General features: G+C 44.6%; 1 protein-coding gene across 1 annotated transcript in view; it reads left to right on the forward strand.

Annotated features, from left to right (window-relative positions):
- The first annotated feature begins 610 nt into the window (after positions 1-610).
- The window catches only part of sn (fascin domain-containing protein singed), a 524,541-nt gene continuing 500,986 nt past the window's right edge, over positions 611-24,165 (forward strand). Inside the window, exon 1 of the mRNA XM_067149067.2 lies at positions 611-754. The gene's annotated coding sequence lies outside the window, so the exon portion shown is untranslated. The remainder of the gene's footprint in view (positions 755-24,165) is intronic.

Here is a 24,165-nt window from a genome sequence, read left to right on the forward strand (position 1 = left end):
GAGTCTGAGTGGACCCCGTTCCAGTTCTCGTACCACCTTTCAAATTTCGGTGCAGAGTCGAGAATCGAACCCGGACCACCGAAGGTGACAGCTAATCACACTAACCACTACACCATAAAGGCGGGCCATAACATAGAAATTTACACAAAACTTACGAGATATTGGAGTCTTTTCTTGAAGCATCTCACATTTTTGAAAAAAGGCTTTGTACACTGTGCCGGTATTAAATAAAAAGGACACATGCTCATTAAGATTCGAACCCTGTTGCATCTAGAGGTGCACAGGGAGATTATACTTTCTCATTATGAAACTTAGTTGCAAAATATAAACAAAAGATTTGTTAGACTGTATGTTCAGCAAAATCTAGTTTACTAAGCTATGAATGAGCTGAATGTATCATCTGCATCGCCCTTTTTTAGAAGTCAATGTGCGATTCTGCGTTTTACTTGTGTTTCAGTGCGTTTCGCGCGGTCAGCAATAATCCCATATTTTCTAACAATGTCTTTTATTGGCCGTACATTACGTTTGCTCATTGGCGGCTGTGACGTCACAGTTAGTTGAGTGCTTATACCGCACGGAGGCATGCTAGTCGCCAGTTTGTTTCGAGCGGTGAGTGAAAGAGGTTGTGTAGTCAGTTCGAAGCGTGCTTTAGATCGTGTAGGAGGACTTTAAGCGATAGGAAGCAGCATCCCTCACAAAATAACTTTGGGCTCCATAAGTGATATAGCTGCACCTGTGTGTTGGCATCTCTTTGGTAAGTACGTGCAGTTTATAATATTTGTTCTTTGCGGATTAGGTAGTTTCTCTGAAGGAGACGTCAAATATTCGTTAAGCGTTTTGAGCTTTTGTGTTGCCTGGAAGTTGGGCCTTCCTCTGTGATATTATATACCGTTGTTTTATTAATTCCCTTAGCAACTGACTAATGCTGTACATCGCGTTCAGAGTTGCTTCTGTTTGTCGTTCCTTACTGTATGACTACTTCCCTATTTGACGCAGTTGTGCTAAACCTGTTTTAGTGTTTTTGTTTCTTTGAGCACTGATTTACATGCGTACAAGAACGTTTCGGAATATTTGTTTGTTTTTATCATATTGTTTCTAACTCATCCAATCTTTTTTTTAAATAATAATGATAAATTCTTTCGCGCTGCAAGGCGTATTCTGTTGGCTTACTTTTTTCACAAACGCTATACAGTATACTGTATTTGATGTTGATAGGGATCTCCAATTCGGACGTGCTTTCAGAAATACTCGTAAATATTATTTGTTATTATAGCAAGATCTATTGTTTAGGACAGCGTTTCGAAAATAGTTGGGGAGGGACATGCAGCAAGGACTTATTTGGAGGGCGTTGGCCCCTGCATTCAGTGCGCTGTTCATGAATTTTAAAGGTACAGCACCCAGCGGGCATTAATAGTGTTCTTTTTTTCCTTCCCCATTCTTTGTTCGAGTTGCTCTGTTGAATCCACATCCTGCCGGTTTGTTTTTGTATTCAGGTCTCCTCTTCCTTCCTCTAGTGGTCGGACTTGGAGTCTTGCATAACTAGTTTGGGTTTAACTGCTCTCAACTTCTTTCAGATAATGCTTTAAAAAAAAAAATACAGAGCGAGTGCTAGACAATGAAGGTTGGTTTGTTTAATACGAATTCTCTGGACTTGGTCATCCGTACCTTCCGTTGACTGCAAGGTGTCATCATTTGGATTGAAAACATGCAAATGTTTTTGCTAGTTAGATAAAATCCAACTCTAACATGTCATCAGCGGCTTTCGAAACTGAATTAAATTTCCAGAGAAAAGCTGAACTGTAGCTTGTTTTTAAATCCTGCTTTTGTAGCTAAGGTGGATATTAATAAGATTATTTTAGCCAGAGAAAAGTATTCAGTTATTAACTTCAGAACTGAAACCAGCCATGTTACTCCAGAATGAAACCCACCTGGTGGTCGTGATCGATAAGACGTCAAGTCTTCGTAGTCTAACACCCTGGTTAGCTGATTGTAGTCCCTTTGGTGGAAAAGAATATCACCATCAGAATGTTGGCCGGCAGGATAGGAGAGGTGGTGGTATACAGTTTTTGATCACCCGATTGCGAACTAAGTTAAAAACCCTGGGTTCAGTTCCAAACATCTCCGGTGTGTTCATATGGAGTGAGGGCATATGACGCTGATGAGTTATTCGCCCGTCGGATGGAGACTTTAAGCCTTGAGTCATTAGTTGGTGTTACTCCTCAGGAGTAGGCTATGTTCCTACACTGGGGTTCATTGTCTCTGAACTTCATCATTATAACACCCAGTCACGGAGGTCACCCATGAGCATCAGCTGGAAAAACCTGCACCAGGCCTCTCTGGAGGCCACACATTAATCAGTCAAAAACTTAAGAATGTAGATGTTGTGGGTACGGATACGGAGATTTGGGAGACGAGATCGAATCCCGTTATCGAAAACAGTTCTCCCTTGTATCCTACTTAGCTCCTGACTCATGTTAGTGGATGGTACGTGGGATCTTACATTTTTATTTTTCCTACTAGTCTTCCTCGGTTTTACAAACCTGGGCATAGAATTGTAAGTTGCTTGTAAAACATACCTTGTTTTGGCGAAACGGAATTTAGGGGATGGATGGTGAAGACGACGAAAGACTGTAGCAGATATCTGCAGTGAGAATTATTATGGATGTGAATGGTTTTTCTTCTGTAATTTGACTTGTGAATTACACATAATGTGGATTTTAAAAAATCGAAATCTTTGGCAGTGTTTTTTTTGTTGTTGTTGTTTTCCGTCAATACGCAATGCTGCATATTTTCAGGACTTCACGAAATCACAGTCATTAGGTCAGATGTACTTAATCATGTATTCAAACTGTTTCCCCAGCGTGTTGAAATCACGATACCAGAGGTGAGTCTGTCATTGTTTCAACTTGTCCCAGGCACTACGTCAGTCATCTTTCCCAATGACCTCTATTGGTTGATACTTGTTCTCCGAATCCGTGAGGATCCGTCATTTCCCCCCGCCTGTCTAAACGGTGTTCCTGCCCTTGTTATCGGACCGAACGGGTTGGCAAGGTGGTTTGGTTCACATAGCTGAGCACTTCCATTCGCAAGATGGTGTGTTCGAACTCCAGTGCCGGCAGTTTCCGAGTCCTAGACCTGCCCTACCCATTCATCGCAATAAGACGTGTCTGTGTTGTTGCGACGTAAAACAAGTAAGCGTTTTCGGACCTGTTTCTCGTGACGATTTGTGTAAGTGATAGGCAAGTGACATCTCACCAAGGAAGCTGTGGGTTCGAATCCCGGCGAGTGGTTGTGGGGTTTCAAGAATAAGAAGTCACGTCCCTTGATAGGAATTCCACGTTAAGTTGGAGCTCAGATAGCTATGATCACGATAATTACCAACAGTCAATGTAAAACTGCAACGTTGATTTCTTGTTTAGAGGCGGATATCCCATTGTTTCGCCTTGTAGAACGGTGTAATCACCACCACCAAGTGTATTGTTGTGAAAGGATTAGGAGAATGGCGAATTTTTACAGCAACTGTTTGAAAATTGTAAGCATTTTTCGCCCGCTGGATGTGGGGCTTTCCTTTCTTATTGACACTCGGCACAACTGAAGATATATTCTTCTAATTTATCTGTTTATCCTCCAGGGTCGGCTTTTCCCTCGGACTCAGCGAGGGATCCCACCTCCACCGCCTCAAGGACAGTGTCCTGGAGCTTCAAACTCTGGGTCGGGGGATACAACTGGGAGGATGACCAGGCCCAGCCGGCCTCGCCTGCTATGCTGAACAGGTGCCTTGTGGGGGGATGAAAAGACTAGAAAGGATAGACAAGGAAGAGGGAAGGAAGCGGCCGTGGGCTTAAGTTAGGTACCATCCCGGCATTTTGCCTGGATGAGAAGTGAGAAACCACGGAAAACCACTTCCAGGATGGCTGAGGTGAGAATCGAATCCACCTCTACTCAGTTGACCTCCCGAGGCTGAGTGGACCCCGTTCCAGCCCTCGTACCACTTTTCAAATTTCGTGGGAGAGCCGCGAATCGAACCCGGGCCTCCGGGGGTGGCAACTAATCACACTAACCACTACACCACAGAGACGGATAACTGAAGATGTACCGCTCAATTAGTATTGAGCTAGTTTGCATTCTAATGGTTTCCTCTTTCAGGCCTTCAGAAAATCCAAGCTCTTACTTGGAATATTTTTGCGCACGTATTTCATGTTATGCGGTTCAGATCGTAATCTAGCAAACTGAAGAAATAAAGCAGTCTTTCGAATTTTGATTTCCTAGAAAAACCACGACCAGCCTAATTACATTAGAACTCATAAATTTGTAAACGGACTTTTCAGTTTCTGTTCTTATTGCTGCTACGCAAGGTATTATTCCGTCCCTGTTGGGGATGGCGGGTTTCCTGGACGGTAACGCCGTCTCTCCGACCAGGGAGATTTGTTACGGTGGTGTTTTTTGCGGAGAGGGTGAGGTGGGTGCGACGTTGGAACTGGCCCGGCATTCAAGGGCAGCCGACTGTGGGGACCAGCCTCCCGAAGTTAGAGCAGCAAGCCTAGCCAAACTACTCTCCTCTTGTCTTCCGAACTAGGATCAGTTTTGCATTTGCAGCAAACACGCTCACATTGGACGCCGTCGGACTGACGGGACTTGTGAAAATTTTGAACAAATACATAAGCCCTATGGCATTAACCCATTGTCCGGTTCCAAGCCTAAATGGTTAGCGTTCTGGCCTTTGGTCCAGGGGGTCCCTAATTTAATTTCCGACCGGAGCAGGCATTTTAACCTTCATTTACTGAGCGAATTGCCCGTGTGGTTAGGGTTGCTCAGCTGGTATAGTGGGTTCGAACGCCACTATAGGCAGCCCTGAAGATGGTTTTCCGTGGTTTCCCATTTTGCACTAGGCAAATGTGCCTTAGTTAAGACCACGGCCGCTTCCTTCCTACTCCTAGCCCTTTCCTGTCCCATTGTCGCCATAAGACTTATGTGTGTCGGTGCGACATGAAGCAAATTGTAAATAAACCAAATAATCTTCATTGGTTAATTCTACTGGCTTGGAAACTGGGTGTATGTGCCGTCTTCATCATTAGAATTTATTATAGGTAGGACCCCATCCTCATAGACGAGCAGGTCGCCCGTACGGTTTCAACTTATGAGACCGGGCGAGTTGGCCGTGCGGTTAGGGGCGCGCGACTGTGAGCTTGCATCCGGGAGATAGTAGGTTCGAATCTCACGGTCGGCAGCCCTGAAGATGGTTTTCCGTGGTTTCCCATTTTCACACCAGGCAAATGCTGGGGCTGTACCTTAAGGCCACGGCCGCTTCCTCCCAACTCCTAGGCTTTTCCTATCCCATCGTCGCCATAATCTCTGTCGGTGCGACGTAAAGCCACGAGCAAAACAAAAACAAACAAAAACTTACGAGACCTGCACCAGGCCTCTTCGGAGGCCACATGGCATTATTTATTTCATTCGTTAAGGTTACCTATGGGCCAAGTTTACGCAAGCCACCAGATTCTCTCTCTCTCTTTCTCTTCCTCCCCCCCCCCCCCCCCACACCCTTAGTCCCTTTTCTTTACACTCTTTCCGGATGTTCTTTAGGCTTTGATTTCTCCTGTGTCTTCAACCTAGATGTTGCGTGACTTGACGAGTTTCTCCGGTGTATCCCTCATTGGCGCAATTTTCTTCCTGAAGATTAGTTTTTCCTGTATATCTCCCTCTTGCATCCCCACTTCTTCCAAGCCCTTGCGAACCTCTTCAAGCCATAAAGGTTGTGCCTTCCATTTTTGTTGTAGACTGAGTATCAAGAGTACCAGCCTTCGTCTTCCTCATATTATTATTATTATTATTATTATTATTATTATTATTGTTAGCTAACCTCAATGGCGGAGTTGGTTTGTCGCTCCGTTCCTAAGACGGTGATTTCGATTCCGGCCATAGTCTGTAGCACAGAAGTGTTTAAATGCGGCAATTTCTTTTCGATGACTTCTCTGCCACGGTAAAATAGTATCCCGACACCCAGCGTCTCTTAAAAATCTTCAGGAATTGAAGAGACGACGAACAAACTTACTCTTTCTCTAATCTTTCTTATTCTCGAACGTAATTTTTGAACGTTGCTTAATGAACTACAAGGGATCCGAGGTTCTTGTGAATGTCACATTTAGGATAATTGGGTTTTATTCAGTTTGAATCGTTGCTAGTTAGGAACAGTTCTGTAAGATAGGAATTGGAGTAACCGGTACTAGCTCAGCTGTCTTTTTCTCGGCGCATTTTTGTGTAATAGTTCCTGTCGTTCTGGTCTGTCTGAGTTAAGTGGCTAACTGTATATGGAATCTCTTCCTATTTCAGGTCTCTTACGCGGCTTTCTCTGAGATAATCTTTGATACCATTAAGAAATCACCTCATATTCGTTAGAATGTTAAATTTCCTTATCCAAGTACTCGCTCTCCTGCGCTTCAGCTGACCTGTAGTATATTTAAAGTGTATCTTAGAATAGTGACAACTGAATTGCAGTAGATGATTATATAATGTTATTTCTTAGTTTCGTTACATGCCAAGCGGTTTCAGAATTATTAAAGTGAAAATATTCGTATTAAACTCCTAACTTCATGAAGTTCTTCATAGCGTAACTGATTTTCTAATTAATGTAATGATTACGTGTAGTCGGAACATGTTCTTGGAAACATGAAACAGGCCACTTTCAGATGGGAAGTTTATACTACGAATATTCTAACGATCGGCATACTGGCGGGCTGAGTGACTCTGATGGTAGAGAGAGCGCTGGCTGGCTTTCTGAGCCTGAATTAGCGGGTTCGATCCCGACTTAGTTCGGTGAAATGAAATGGCGTATGGCTTTCAGTGCCGGGAGTGTCCGAGGACTTGTTCGGCTCACCAGGTGCAGGTCTTTTGATTTGACTCCCGTAGGTGACCTGCGCGTCGTGATGAGGATGAAATGATGATGAAGACGACACATAAACCCAGCCCCCGTGCTGGCGAAATTAACCAATGGTGGTTAAAATTCCCGACCCTGCCGGGAATCGAACCCGGGACCCCTATGACCAAAGGCCAGCACGCTAACCATTTAGCCATGGAGCCGGTCACTTAGTTCAGTGGTACATCTGTACAGCTTCCATTTCATGTTAACAAACTCCCCAAATATCTGAATGACTTGACTGCTCCAGTTTCTTTCCCTCTAGTGTTATTTGACTTGCGGGTACTTAAAAAAATTGTGGGACAACATTCCTATTCCTCGGGGTCTTAAAAATCGTGAAGTTGGACGTAAAACCAATAACATTATATCGGTTCACAGATCCATTTATCTGTTTATATTTTCAAAATTCTTACTCCGTAATGATAATTTATCGATGCGTTGTTTACGAAAGTCTGCACCGATTTTTCTGCCGTACATGTCAGCATACGGCACTGGATTTTGTATCTTCAACTTAGAAGTGAGCGGCTGCCGCAATATTTGAGAATTTGCTCACGCATTTGTAGGTTAAATGAAACAGAAGAAGTATTGCCACCGTATCTGCATAACCAAGCGTATGACTTATATGTCGGCGAGTGTGAAGATTCGAGAATTGCCGGCGACCAACACTGGCAGACAACTGGTATTGTCACGTGTCATTGTGGAGGTTACGGAGCCCTCGGGCTTAGATTTTCAAGTTCGCCGACCGCAGAGACCTTTCTGAGCGTGCTCTCTTTGCCGGTCAACACAGCGAGTGACCACCAATTACACAGACTGTTGCCGAAGGGTAGTGTTCGATCTTCTTGACTTTCGCACACATTAGAAGTGAAACACAAAATCCTTCCTACGGAAGAACTCAGACGGTCTGTCTTCAGTGTTCAGACGTTACAGCGCGATCCCTCTGAGTCCACATTGGCGGGCTGGATCCTAGCTCAGTTCGGTGGTATTCAAAAGTTTTAAAATACGTCAGCCTCGTGTCGGTGGATTTACTGGCACTTAAAGGAACTCCTGCGAGGCGAACTTGCGGCACCTCGACGTCTCCGAAAATCGTAAAAGTAATTAATGGGACCTAAAGCCAGTAACATTTATTATTATTATTATTATTATTATTATTATTATTATTATTATTATTATTATTATTATTATTATCAAGGCCGTACCCAGGAGGGGTATATGGGGGGGGGGGAGGTTCCACCTGACAAATGCGAACAGCACATACGGTTTTTCAACAATTCAACACTTTAACTCAACACTACTATAAAATTAAGAATTTGGATAATAAAGCAGTTGAATAAACGTACAAGAGTGTGCCATCTTTAAATGTGTCTATTGTTATACATCCACCGCTGCGCCCATTTCAGTCACAACAGTCTTGTAGCGGGCTGTCCACCTGCAGCAATGCGTTAAGCGTGGAGGGGGGGGGGGGGAGCACCATGCTTTGTTTATATCGGGAGACAATTTCTGTGCATGTGTGTACCGTGACATGTGACAGTATTATTGTACTTGTTTGTCGGAGTTAGTCGCCGGCAATCATCACACTCGCTGACATTTCCCAGTGACGCGCCTGTAATGGAAATAGGGTGACAACCTTTCTTTCTGATACCATCCTTGATAGACCTACTGAAGAACGGGTTGATATGAGAGAGAGCGGACGCGGTCGCGAAAGCAAAGCAATACTGCTGAGGATGTTATCTCGCCGATCACCTGACAGGCAATCTGGCTGGGGAGTAGTCCATTCTTGGCCCACAATGGACTTCTGTGTGATGTTTATTTTAATAAAACAGGCCACAGCGTAGTTCTGTCAAATTTGAACAGTGGTAATGGTGGTTGTTGTTTTACGGGAGGGGGGGGGGGGATAATCTCATCCTACCCTCTTAATTTTAGTGGGAGGAGGTCTGATTCTCAAAATACAGTATACGGCAAAACAAATTGTGCTGAACGTCATCAGAAACATGCCACTGCAACTTGGCCTTCTCAAAAACAACACTTCGGAGATGCCTTAATTTTCTGTAACTTTCCCACTCGCCGGATATCACGTCCTCTGATGCCTACATATGGAAGATGCTGAAAGAACACATTTTCCGATCAGATGACCCTCGCAGGAACGTTCCCGAATTTCGGGAGAAGAGTCATTTTTTGTGTCCTTGCGGTAAACTGTATTCATCAACATGTTCTACAATCTACAGGACAGTTATGAACTATGAGTGAGACATGAGGGTGCACATTTTGAACATACGCTGTGCTGACACAGTTAATTACGTGTTGCCGTCGTCATATCGCTTGTTATAATGGCGTTTCGCGTTGTTCAGAACATGTTTGTAATTTCAGTTCTGTTTGTTTTATCGAAGTGTGTGTGAGGGCATTGGGTGCGGAAATAGGAGAACCCTCTGCGGGTGGGGGACGCACATGTAGAATACACCCGCGGTATCCCCTGCCTGTCGTAAGGGCGACTAAAAGTGGCGAACAAGGGATGATCAATTTTCAGCCATGATCTACCTGTAATTAGTACCATCACGCAGGGAACACCATGGGTCGCATTTACTTGCGCGTAGTACCACTATGTTAGGCACGCGATAGGTTTGTGATTGGTAGCGACAGTGTGTGAATCAGGATGAGGGTCTTACAGTACCTGTGATTCGTACCACTGTATGAGCAACACCATGGGATGAGAGACACCATGGTTCTGCCTTGCATATGCTTAGTTCCCACCATGTGAGGAATACCACGGGCACCGGGCGAGTTGGCCGTGCGGTTAGGGGCGCGCAGCTGTGAGCTTGCATCCGGGAGATAGTAAGGTCGAGCCCCACTGTCGGCAGCCCTGAAAATGATTTTCCGTGGTTTCCCATTTTTACACCAGGCAAATGCTGGTGCTGTACCTTAATTAAGGCCACGGTCGCTTCCTTCCCACTCCTAGGCCTTTCCTATCCCATCGCCATAAGACTTATCTGTGTCGGTGCGACGTTAAGCCAGTTGTAAAAAAGATAGGAATACCACGGGATAGTTCGAGTCCGTGTGGTTAGTCCACGTATGTGAGGGACGCCATAGGTTTGCGTTGCCTTTATAGGATTGCGTTGCCTGTAAATAGCGCCGCAATGTGCGAAACACCATAGGTCTGTGTTACATGTGCGCATTGCACTACCTGTGAATAGTGCCATAATGTGTTGAATACCGCGAGTCTACGCTACTTTTGATTAGTACCGCCAAATGACAAATAGCATGGTTCTACTTTCCTAGCGATAAGTACCATTATGAGGGGCCGATGACCTGGATTTTGGACCCGTTTCGACTACAAGCATAATCGATTTAGCATCTTGCTTTAGAAGCAGTCCCTTGGTCAGTAATACTATTATTTTGTGCCAGCTTCTGTGCATGTGCAGCACTGTGGGTCGGTTCCACTGATCGTTTTAAATTCATATCCATCCATCCATCCATCCATCCATCCATCCATCCATCCATCCATCCATCCATCCATCCATCCATCCATCCATCCATCCATTCATTCTTCGTCCTCACGCTTTGAATTCTGGTCAGTGGAGGATTTTGGACATTTAATTTGTCATAACATTTCGTCTCATTTCGTACCATTAGGGGCCGATGACCTCGATGTTAGGCCCCTTTAAACAACAAGCATCATCATCAATAGATGGAGAATAGATGAAGGAATACTGAAAGGCTCGTCGCGCAAAATTAAGTCGTCACGGTTGGAAGAGAAAAAGTGTGCTGCCCAAGGTAGGTCAGTTAGGACGGATTAAAAAGAGTAGTCTAGCACAATTAAGTGGAAACGGTGTTTGCTGGGGTCTTGTCAGTCTCTCAATGTTTAGCCCGTATGCGTCAATGCTTTGTGTACACTTCATCAAGCCCTCATTCTCATTCTGTTACCCTTAATGCTGCCGGGCCTTGCCAGATGTTATCTCTCCCTCTCTTTTTCTCCAACTATTCGTTAATTACTAAACTGAGTACTTAAGGTAGTCGAAAAAACACCGTGAACCGTGCGTACGACCGTTAGAAGGTTGTCATTCTGACAAATAATTTGAAAAAAGTAAAAATAGATATCTCGACTCGTCATTTTATGAGCTGCTGAAGTTAGCGAATAAAATAGCTTCGCGGGCGATCCCATCAGGGCCGTAGTTGCTAATGAGTCGTCGGAAACAACGTGAACAGGGTATATGAGTTTTAGAGGATGGTCGTCCTGATAAATAATTTGAAAAAATTATAATTTGATACCGCGCGCCATTGTCATTTTATCAGCTGCTGAAGTTAACCAATCAGATCGCTTCCCGGGTGAATTCAAATGGGTTTTGCGGGGCAGTGTTGCTAAATCTGCACGTGGCTTAAGATTGGCTTGAAAGCAGCTATCAAAGAAAAATATCTTCGCCGGGCGAGAGATTTGAACACGGACCTCCAAGCTGACAGGATCGTGCCATAGCAAGAACGCTACGATGACCGTCCCTCCCCTCGACCTACCACAGACTGCTCGCCAGGCCATGCCATGCCATCCCCATGTTCGATGCATTGAGCCGTAGGCTCAGTGCGAGAACTTTTGGCCCATCGACCTTACTGGTCTTGAGTGCCATGACATTCATAGTGATCCCATTACATTAACGAAGTTGGTGAATTGGGATATGTGATTTCTAGTGCTCATTCATTGGCCAGAATGTGGCCGGGCGCACGTACAGTCATGTGCGCTGAGAGTGCTTGAGCATTTCTTAGCAGTGCAGAGAAGGTGGAGCAAACATACAGACGGAGGTCACCCATCCAATGAGTGACCACGCCCAATGTTGCTTAACTGACGTAGCAGCTAGTTCCAGTGCTTTAAGGGAGAAGAAAGCAGAGGTGTTGTTTGCTTAAAGAGGAACGAGCCGCGAAACCCTCTGGCTTTTAAAGGAAACCAGAGGGCGCGTCTGGATGGAAAGAGCACACTGGCGGTAGCCGCGGCGGCCGAGAAGAGGGAAGGCGAGCGAGGCTGCTAGGACTGCCAGGCGGCCGGGGCAAAGGCCCAAGGTAGCCACTATCAAGACTACCTGCCGCCGAACAGAAGACAAACAGCCCTCTCAAGTACTTTATTAATTTCAATAATTACAAATGCACATGTATAGATATACAAACATTACAAGGACTGCATCAGGAAGCCTGACGGCTCGTAAACACTTTGGACATGAAAAGGAGAAATGTTGAAAAGCCAAGCAAGAAATGACACACACAGATAATCCAGAATGAGTCCATGCAGCCGAGTTGTCGAGGCGGTGTGTTTGTGTTTGAAGCAGTTTTCTCGCCATGGCTCTCAAGCCGCGTGCAGATTTAGCAACTCCGCCGCGCAAAGCCCACTTGAATTCACAAACGAAGTGATCTGATTGGCTAACTTCAGCAGCTGATAAATTGAGCGTGGCACGAGATATCGATTTTTTCTTTTAAATTATTGATCAGTATGACCAACCCTCTAACGCTCATGTACCCCGTTCATGTCGATTCCGACCAACCTGTATGTAGTCTGTAGTAGTAAATGGGGGCGTTCTGGCCTGGCGTGCTCGGTTTGCCGTGAAGGACGTGGGTTTGATTCGCCGTCAGGAAGTCGAAAAATTTAAGAAACGAGATTTCTACTTCCGAAGGTTCCCATGTCCCTGAGGTACACTCAACCTACACCAAAGATGAGTACCAGGTTCATTCCGGGGGAGGGGGAGGAGCAAAGGCAGTGGGGCGTAGAGCTAACCACTCTACATATAATAAAAATCTTCCGGGCTATTATGCCGTGGTCCACTCGTCTCGTTTCCTCCAGACGTTTCGACTACTGCTGCGGTAGTCATCTTCTGTGGCGTCGTGTAGATACGCTCTCCTGTATCCCCCTGGAGACTGCAGAAGATGACTACCGCAGCAGTAGTCGAAACGTCTGGAGGAAACGAGAGGAGTGGACCACGGCATAATAGCCAGGAAGATTTTTATTATATTGACACCGGCCGTGAAAGCCTTCATACTTTAATAACCACTCTACCCCATCAAGTACCGCGGTTAAAGATAGTGCAGTCCTGTACCTTCCAAGCTTCATGGCTTATACGGGGATGACTTCACCTCTTTTTTGATTTTATATTAGTAAATGGTGCAGAAACATGGACAATGGCAGGAAAGACTGAATAAATGGTCAAAACGTGAGAAAGGAAAGTCTTACGGAAGATACATGGATTAGATTAAAATACTACAGGAAAGAACTGTAAAAATGTGTTCCAGAGTAAGCCTGATAGGGAAAGAAAGGAAGTCTCTGAATGAGATGGCAAGATGTATAGGAAAGTCTTGGTAAAATACGAGATTGTGAGCGACAGCTGGTGATCGAGAAGAATGGGGATCAGTTGTGAAGGAAGCAATGGACAAACTGTGTGTTGTGTGCTGAAGAAGGTGAGCTAGGAGTGGAAAAAACGTAAGAAAGCATCTATCGCCATGGTACGTGCCATCCCAGTATGATTCTGGCTTTGAAGAGGATGGGAGAAGCCTACACAGGAAACCAATTACGGGGTGGCCGAGAGTGGTATTTTTAACCGCTTCTCTTCTCAGTTCTGTTATCTGAAGTTAAGTCTTAAAATCTAGTCAAAACCACGAGCCAGCCGTGCTAACCTCTCGACCCCACTCTTTCTTTTTCCTTGATTCTTTTGATATTTCTTTTTCTATGTTCATTATTTCCAAAACTTCCCGGTCCATTTCTCACAATTTCATCACTCAACTTTCTCATCTTGATTTATTTCTGTCTTTACCAAGCATGACCTTCGTCATAAAGGACAGATACTGAGTTGCACCGATGGTCGGAGGAATTCTGGAGGGTCCGTCGACGCGAAATATGAAATTGAATTAAATCGATGATCAACTTTCCGGTAATAATTAGGTAATGTGGAAGAAATAAGATAACCAGAGAGCACTGTTTATCCCATATATATTTACAGTATGTATATACTTGATCTGACGTGAAACAGCACCTCCGCAATATGCTGTGCACCCTCAACGTGTTAGACCAGGGCATCTCAAACACCCAAAATCTCACGCGTGCAAAGTGAGGCGCAGAGTTCCTGTGCACAGTGCATCGGTCCCACACGGCTCGGCTCGGACCAACGCTTCGTCTCTGGGCGACTCGGCTAAGCTCGTCTCAACTCGGCTCGAATGGAGTGCTACGGAGCAAGTGAGGAAGAGGGAGACAGGCGTGGGGAAAGAGAGATACAGGGCTATTGCTCCAAATCGAGGAGTGGGGGTCTGCACTCTGGTCAACCAAGCGAAGTCTTCTTTTGCACCGTGCACAGCGCAATGCACTGGTGCATGCACCCTGAGCAGCCCTGTGTTAGACAAATGGGTTTTTTCCACAAGCTAAGACATGCCCAGAACATTAGAGAAAAATACTTCATTAGCTGTAGATTGTAGGAGGTCTTGTAAAAGGCAATTTAATTTTTCTTAACATTTTAAAATACACTGACTGACAGAGCAAATGCAACACCAAGAAGGAGTGGTCAGAACTTTATGCCAATTGCAGGGTAGACTGACGTCACTGAGGTATGCTCATGATGTGAAATGCGCCGCTGTGCTGCGCACGTAGCGAACGATAAATGGGACACGGCGTTGGCGAATGGCCCACTTCGTACCGTGATTTCTCAGCCGACAGTCATTGTAGAACGTGTTGTCGTGTGCCACAGGACACGTGTATAGCTAAGAATGCCAGGCCGCCATCAACGGAGGCATTTCCAGCAGACAGACGACTTTACGAGGGGTATGGTGATCGGGCTGAGAAGGGCAGGTTGGTCGCTTCGTCAAATCGCAGCCGATACCCATAGGGATGTGTCCACGGTGCAGCGCCTGTGGCGAAGATGGTTGGCGCAGGGACATGTGGCACGTGCGAGGGGTCCAGGCGCAGCCCGAGTGACGTCAGCACGCGAGGATCGGCGCATCCGCCGCCAAGCGGTGGCAGCCCCGCACGCCACGTCAACCGCCATTCTTCAGCATGTGCAAGACACCCTGGCTGTTCCAATATCGACCAGAACAATTTCCCGTCGATTGGTTGAAGGAGGCCTGCACTCCCGGCGTCCGCTCAGAAGACTACCATTGACTCCACAGCATAGACGTGCACGCCTGGCATGGTGCCGGGCTACAGCGACTTGGATGAGGGAATGGCGGAACGTCGTGTTCTCCGATGAGTCACGCTTCTGTTCTGTCAGTGATAGTCACCGCAGACGAGTGTGGCGTCGGCGTGGAGAAAGGTCAAATCCGGCAGTAACTGTGGAGCGCCCTACCGCTAGACAACGCGGCATCATGGTTTGGGGCGCTGTTGCGTATGATTCCACGTCACCTCTAGTGCGTATTCAAGGCACGTTAAATGCCCACCGCTACGTGCAGCATGTGCTGCGGCCGGTGGCACTCCCGTACCTTCAGGGGCTGCCCAATGCTCTGTTTCAGCAGGATAATGCCCGCCCACACACTGCTCGCATCTCCCAACAGGCTCTACGAGGTGTACAGATGCTTCCGTGGCCAGCGTACTCTCCGGATCTCTCACCAATCGAACACGTGTGGGATCTCATTGGACGCCGTTTGCAAACTCTGCCCCAGCCTCGTACGGACGACCAACTGTGGCAAATGGTTGACAGAGAATGGAGAACCATCCCTCAGGACACCATCCGCACTCTTATTGACTCTGTACCTCGACGTGTTTCTGCGTGCATCGCCGCTCGCGGTGGTCCTACATCCTACTGAGTCGATGCCGTGCGCATTGTGTAACCTGCATATCGGTTTGAAATAAACATCAATTATTCGTCCGTGCCGTCTCTGTTTTTTCCCCAACTTTCATCCCTTTCGAACCACTCCTTCTTGGTGTTGCATTTGCTCTGTCAGTCAGTGTACATAGTTTGAGAATGCACAGCCTGTTTCCAGTCATTCGACCGGGTCAGGAATGGAATGAATGAAGCACCCATCTGGCGGCAAGGATAGAAATTGTGCCGGCTGCCAAAGCCTGTCGCACTCCTCTGGGGCAGTGATTGACTGATGAAATGAAGTGATATTGGAGAGTGTTAGTGTGTTGCTGGATTGAAAGATGACACGGAAACCCGGAATCCCCGGAGAAAAACCTGTCCCGCCTCCGCTTTATCCAGCACAAATCTCACATGGAGTGACAGGGTTTTGAACCACGGAACCCAGCGGTGAGAGGCCTGCGCGCTGCTGCCAGAGCCACGGAAGCTCACATTTATAATACGTAGTTAAAATTATAATTGTGGGTAGAACAGCGTGATTAAGGCTATGGTATCAGTAGAATTCAAACACCTCTGCTATCCAAATAATCTATAGTCGGTGCAGCTCGATAATTACGATCAAAAGTACCATGGATAGAGTGTAGGGCATTTCAGGAATTTGCAACGGTGTTCCAACACTTTACATGAAGTATTATGAATTTCTGCCTAATTCCTTCGATCACGGCTGTCTCTCTCTCTGCAACAGTGAGGAAAGAAGTCTTGTCGGCCTAACTTGACCGGGTCAACAGCATTCAAAACCTACAAAGAGCAAGTTGGACGAGAACAGAAAATGTAGCTGAACTGGATTCTTCGGTAGAATTTACATAAATCCTCGGCCGTCCACCACTAACTACGGTATAGTTCATTCTGTCCCTAGCATGTCACTGAAGTATATGAACAACAAATAATTCTACTCGAAACCCAATGTTCGTGCAACGTTGATCAGTAATTAATTCTGTGAGTGGAATCTGCTCGAATGACTGACGACCTGTTTAAACAGTAAGAAACTGTTGCCAGGAGAACCGTTTTGAATATTTGATAACCCTTGCGTGCTTGACCAAAAGCATAACAGTCGATAACGTAGCTTGTCAAGTTGAAGGATGTCTTCTTTTTTTAAGACCACATTTTCTAGTTGTATGAAAGGGCACGCAGGCCTACTTGAGATACACAATATTCTTGTTCATAATTGAATGCGAGTGGTTGTGAAACAACATACGGCAAGGTCAGTAACTAAAATATGAGATCGATGGACTCATTCGGCTTCTCTATCGACATCATCCTTTCTGCAGCTTATTCCAGATATTTCTGTGGTCATTCATGCCGCCGTGGTTTATTTTTTGGCTTTAGCTGGGGGTTTAGGTCCCTTCTGTACACGATGGGATTTTTTACATCGGAATTCGAATCTGGGATCGACCTACTGTATATTCGAACTACGCCACTGCGATTTTACTCCCCCTCCCTTCCACCTTATTTTCCTAGTAATGTTACTGAATATACCGCAGTTTTCATAGTTTAGAATTAAATCTTACCATCATTAATATATCTAATATTTCTTGCAGCACTCGATTGATGAGTGACCACTTTGTGTTCCCTGATAATTTCCTATTAACTATTACATTTCATTCGATGAAGTTCAGGGTTGAAGAATGCTTAAATGCGAGAGTTCCTGTAAGGTGATTTACTAGCAATGTAAAGGAAGCCTTTATATGCCAAAGTTCCGGACTTGGGTGTTTCATTATTAAGTTATCAATAGCTACAGACTTGTCGAGTTCCTTCGAGGGGAAGTACCACGCGTTGACGACTCAAGACATTGTTGTTGGTGGAAATGGAAGGAAACGAGTTTCTTTTCTAAAACATTCTTGTGAAGATATTGGCGTCGTTTTTCAGTGTTGTGGTTAGTTTCACTACTGTGGATGGTATGCAGCTTCTTGTCTACTTTTTCAGTAAAAGGACTGATCGATGAAGGATTTAACAAGTTGATTTGTTAACCTAGTGTTGGAAGGCACTTTGTCTTACGCTCTTGGGTTGTAATTGAAGTATTCAGTCCTCGACCATTCTGTGAAGGGCGTGTACATTGGGTAGACCGTTGTTCGTGGTACTACGATTGTGATGGTGTAGTTATTGTCATCATGTGCCCCAGGCGTTGGTCATCGGCTAACTGGTACTGGTCTTGTTTGACTCGGCCACGCGTAGGCAGTCATAAGATGAATGAGAAAATATTGTGGCTGTATAACAGTTATAAAGTGTTTCTTTTATATGAGTGGAAGAATTGAAGAAAACTGATATCTGACCTCAGTAGCAAAGTCGTTGTCCTATTGTTCTCAAGATAGAAGGTTCGATCCCAGCTGATGTCGGTGGCAAGTTGAGGGTATTTCAGTGCGATAACTTCGTATTGTTGGCAAACAACTGCAGTACAAACACTCGACACCGTGGCGTTTCTTAAATCCTATTGAAAGTGAAGATACTTTAAACATTGTTATCATTACTACAAGAATATAAAGTTTCCGTTATTTTGAGAATATAATTTTGAAAAGTTAGCACTCTAGTCTTGATTATATGGCATTAACGGCGGCAGTGGGCTCTTCGAACTGTTCAGTCGCCCACCGTGTGAAAGTACCAGTCAACGGATTAAGGATCCACCAAACCTGACGTTTCACGAGATGACTGGTTGGGTACTTTGAATAATTAAGAAACTTTCCGAAGCATATTAATTGCTGGTCAAGAATAGACTCTCCTTCCTTAGAAGAATAACGCCTGCCTCTAAATTTACACTCATTCAATCCATTCTAACAGGTTACGAAACAAGCAATTATCGGGAAAGAACTGCGGCTATAAATGAAAGAAAGCAACTGAGGAAATGTTATATATTTTATTTCGCATGGCAAAAATGAGGATACATTATTTAACAAACAGTATCTTCTAGCTATTTATATAACATCCCTAATTCTGTCTGTCATTCACAGATATTGAGAAAACTACAAGATTTCAACAGCTGAGATTGGTACCGGTTATAGACTGTTATGTCTTTACAAGAATACTACAATGAACCTGTCACGACCTCCACTGTACAAATACGTTTCTAGCAGCCAAGTCGCTGTCGCGTATTCGCCACAGGTACACACTATTTATCGGCATGATGTCGAAACGCGTACTTCCTCGCTTCTGTTGCCTTCCACAGTTGTATTTGGGAGACTTAAACAGGTACCAGTTATGGGTGACAAGAACAATGCAATGATGATCATCATACTTGAACTGTTTAGTGAAAAGTACTATATTTCAGTGAAATGAATTAATCATGTTTCCATTCTGGTGGCCATGTTCGTTAACGCGTCAGATCTGCATGGTCTGACACCGTGGTTAGCCGGTTCGAATCTCGTTTGTTGGAAGTATTTTTACTATCAGAAATTTGGCTGGCAAGGTAAGGGAGGTGGTGTTCGAGAAGCCAAAAGCTTCCATTAAATTCCACACCTCTCCGCAGTGCTGAGATGGAGTGAGGGCATATGACGCTGTACATGGTGATTCATTTTGGACAGTCGTATGAAGCTTTCTCAAGAGTATGCAGGTCCATTGACGTCAAAGTACAATTCCGAGCTACAACTGAACTCAATATGGTTTGGAAGTAAATACTAAAATTCCTGTTTTGATTCAATTCGAATGTCATATAAAACCTGGAAAGAGTAACTTTTATTCATATGATATATTCATAGTCAGTTTATAATTTCCAATTGCTTTATAGATAGTAATTTCGACTATCGAAGACAGGCTTATGTACTCGTTGGAAATATAAATAGGCTGTGTTACAATAAGCTTATATATAATATTTACAGAGTGCATTGAAGGTAACGTTTAGGTTAATTGAAATGTCCAGTGTATTCAGCCAGTTCATAGTATCTGTAACGGTACTGTGTGTATCTCAGATCGATCCCACAAATCTCATCTTTGGGCACTCCGTGGCGACGTGCTGGATGGTCTGAGGTACATTGTCACAGTCATAGAATGGGCTTTCCTTTTTTCCCCATTTGCACTGATTAATAACAAGCATTTTTCTTACAGTATTGAAGTAATTGGGTAAAAATCAGTGCTGATATTTTAAACCTGTATCTCACGCAACCGCTTAAAGGACCTTAGACTCGTCAATCCATTTTTTTAGGTCATTCCTTTTGCTTGGTATTCGCAACGAACTTCAACCTCTCACACTTCTGCAATTTGTCCGTGCGTTTAGGGTAGCGCAGCTGTGAACTTGCATTCCGGAGATAGTGGGTTTGAACCCCACAATCAGCAGCGCCGGAGATGGTTTTACGCGATTTATAGTTTGTACTGTACCTTAATCTATTAAGGCCACGGCCGCTTCCTTCTCACTCCTAGCCCTTTCCTATCCCGTTGTATGCAGTTACTGTACTCTCAAAGCTGAGAGAACACCGCTCCATTCCTCAAATTAGTCATTTGAACGAATCTGGTATCTAACGAGAACTCTCTGCCTAAGAAGCAAAGCCACTAACATTCCTTTCGCCACGAAGCTGACTTTGAGTTTGGGTAAATAGTGCTGATGAAGAAATGAGAGGCGTGAATAACTCAACGGCCTCGCTGTTTGCTCAGACGGCCGAAGTGATATAGATCAGTCCATCCTGCACTCAGAAAGGGCAGCCGACCCTATATACCTGCTCAAAACTCGAAATGAACAAGGTTGTGTATAGCGTTCTCAGTAACAGGGTAAGATTAAAGCTATATATAAAAATAATAAAAAACCACGGCACTTAACGCGCTTGAAAGGGCTTTGGCCTGCGCAGCGACCGCTGCTCCACCCGAAGGCCTTCAGATTACGAAGAGCCGTGTGGTCAGCACGACACATCCTCTCGGTCGTTACTCTGGGCTTTAGAGACCGGGGCCGCCATTTCACCAGCAGATAGCCCCTCAATTCTAATTACGTAGGCTGAGTGGACCTCGAACCAGCCCTCAGGTCGAGAGAAAAATCCCTGACCTGGTCGGGAATCGAACCCGGGGCCTCCGGGCGAGAGGCAGGCACGCTACCCCTACACCACGGGGCCGGCAAGATTAAAGGTTAGTCCAGATAAATTGAATAATCTATTGGTAACGAGTATGGAATAACTTTTCAGCTGAACATTACTTGCTGCCTAAACTGATTCGTTCATTCTCTCATCTCCCATGTCTTCATCCTCTTTTTTTTCTTTTTTTCATAATTACAGTATCATACCTTTCATATTACGGAATAGTTGTTCTTCTGTTTTCATTTCGCGGTGTATTACGATTATATTTCAATTATTCAGGGGAGCATTATAAATCTGCAGTAATCTTAAGGGAAGATTAGTTTTCTTTGTGTTCTAATTTCAAGTTGAATTCATCTTTCCCATCAAGCATCTTAGCAAAGTTCATTCATTTTATGTACCCAATCTGTTATTGTTTTCTATCCGAATATAGGGAAGAATTCCATTCCGTGCGTAAAATAAATTGCTCGAACTAGGCAGCTATTACTCGCGTCACGTTTCTTCCACAATCACACCTCTTTGATTTGCCCGTTGTGTGTCTTGAATATTCAAAAGGGGTTGAGCGCACTTTTTTGATTTGTCTGTTGTGTCTCTTGAATAACTCCAGTTATTGCCAGTAAATCAGCTCATGAAGTGCAGTAAGCAGTCGGACCAGATTCACTAATACTCAGTAAAGAGGTATACTTCATCACTGTGGAGGCTGTAGATTTTAGTCGTAATATTAGACCTCCAATCAGTTAGTAAAATATTGTCTGGATCTCCAGTTTGTCAGTACAACCCACGGCAAGAATTTTCTGATGTAGGGGCGGCTTGTACGAAAAAGATACTGTAGTTTGCACAATATTGCAATAGCTTTCCTGAATGTGACACTCTTCTTTCATGTACACGACAAATAGACATTTAAGAATATACAAGTTTTTAAAGTTCTCTGTCTCTTCCGATAAGATCTAGAGTATGCCTGTTTAGTCCATTGATATGCCTCACTTATCCTCTGGTTTATCGGTATGAAAGTTGCAGAAATAGAAACTACGATCAACTCCATTAACAACCATTCCTTATGTAGGATCTTTTGATTTCAGTGGTCTTCGCAGACTGATAAGTAACTGCACCTTCTGGCTCGGTGAGGATATCTCTATCACAGCTGATGTTTGGTAATCGACAAGCATTCGGAGTATGAACTCGACACACAGTCGTTCACATTATTGTATTTAATACACTTCATATGATTTTTTTAAATATTTATACACACTACCCCTTCGTCCACTTAACTGTGACAAGTAGTTCTAAAACGGATATCTGTGTGATCAATTGACGAAATTCGAAGTCATAGCTCAAGATACAGAATTAATGTTTATTTAACGTCCATAGTCATTCATGGCCGTTCAGCTAGTCATTTTACCCAATAGAGGTTCTTTTATCTGCTGGTGAATCTACCCCCTCGGTTCTCTATCATTTACGCGGGTTTTGTACAGAGATACGATCCACTAGTTTCGACGTAGAAGAGAAACATCGAACCATATAGCAGTAAGTCACATCCGAACAACGCCTCGAGGCGTAACTCGCTGTGAATGTTGCTTTTTGTGAACGTGCATTAACGGAGAGAAGATATGATCAGGAGCGCGCTGAGATGGTGAAGGTGAGAAAAAGAAGTGACAACTTCCGCGTGGAAGGAAAGCGCCTCGAATTGCATAGACCAGAGTGACCTTGGTGATGTGGTGCTTGGGGTTATTGTCCTCAACAGCTGGGATTAGAAAGCTAGCTGCTTGTGTTAGCCTTGAGAGTACAACATGTATCAGTGTGCTTATTAACTCTCGACAGTGACATAATGACCCTCAACATTATACATTCGCGTGACAGCTTTCTTCCCGCAGTTGTATCACCACTTCTCTGTTTTGAGGATATCAGTGCTGGAATGCCATGGAACAGTCGTGTCTGTTAGGGGAGTTCGAACTTTGCAATCAAATTATTTCTTCTTCGTCTGCCAGGCTGAGTGGCTCAGACGGTTGAGGCGCTGGCCTTCTGACTCCAACTTGGCAGTTTCGATCATGGCTTAGTCCGATGGTATTTGAAGATGCTCGAATACGTCAGCCTCGTGTCGGCAGATTTACTGGTACGTAAAAGAACTCATGAGTGACAAAATTCCGGCACATCGGCATCTCCGAAAATCGTCAAAAGTAGTTACGAGGGCGTAAAAAACAATATTATTTCTTTTCTGGTGTTGTGTCCTCACTGAAGGTTGGCAGCTATCTTGTTGCATACTTCATCCCGCACCCTGTTGGGGTCATGGTTGCGAACTGTGGCTTACAGGGGATTTGGCCCTGTTTTATGGTGGGTTGCCATTCCTGACGTCAGTTCTATGTGGAAGTATGTTGGTTGGAAGTGTGATGTGGTAGGAACAATTCATCAGACGCAATTAAAATCTGCACCTGCCCGGGATTCGAACCCGGGACTCCCTTAAGCTAAGATCTCAACGATTACCATTCAGCTAATAATGAGGATAAGATTGACATCAATCCTGGAGTATTTTTTTTTCGATTTTTTGTTTCTCATATCAGCGTTGCCGTTTCATTTATGTTGAATCACACTGTCTTGAGTTTCTGTACGCAGTGTAATCATCTCCATTTATAGAGTGACTTGACTGCGCTGTTTGGGTCACGTAGCCGTCAGCTTCCATTCGGGAGATAGTGGGTTCGAACCCCACTGTCCTGAATGTTTGTCCGTGGTTTTCCCATTTTTGCACCACGCTGTACTTCAGTTAAGGCCACGGTTACCTACTTCCCACCGGGCGAGTTTTCCGTGTGGTTAGGTCCGCGCAGCTGTGAGCTTGCATCCGGGGGATAGAGGGTTCGAACCCTACTGTCGGCAGCCCTGAAGATGTTCTTCCGTGGTTTCCCCATTTTCACACCAGGCAAATACTGGGGCTGTACCTTAAGGCCACGGCTGCTTCCTTCTCACTCCTAGGCCTTTCCTATCCCATCGTCGTCATAAGACTTATCTGTGTCGTTTCGACGTAAAAAATCTCCTTCCCAGACATTTCCTACCCCAAAGTAGGATAAGGGACACCACACATGGGATGCGAGAAAAGGGACATGTTCCAAGTGGATACAGCACGTGCAATCAAGAGGAAGCCCGCACACTTATCGGTCAAGGGCATGGACTGTCCCATCTGTCAGCGTCGAGCTAACGCCTGTTGCTTTTCGTAGGACGGAAGGTACGTAGTATACATTATTCTTTGTGTATACCATACCTGTTATTTTTTTTATGAAAGGCAATTTATTACGTTGTATATGAAACCAGAGCTAAGAATGTTAATATACAGGCTCATAATTTATATAGCCTATCTAATGTTAACGTGGAATTTGTCAGTTCCTGGCACTTGGAGGAGAGCCTTTACTGTACTCTTTGTGTAGTGGTCAGTTTCTAACATTTGCTGTTTGTGTTGTATATAATTTCCCAATATTGCTTGTAA

The sequence above is a fragment of the Anabrus simplex genome, chromosome 6 (genome assembly GCF_040414725.1).
Source record: "Anabrus simplex isolate iqAnaSimp1 chromosome 6, ASM4041472v1, whole genome shotgun sequence".
Taxonomy (NCBI): domain Eukaryota; kingdom Metazoa; phylum Arthropoda; class Insecta; order Orthoptera; family Tettigoniidae; genus Anabrus; species Anabrus simplex.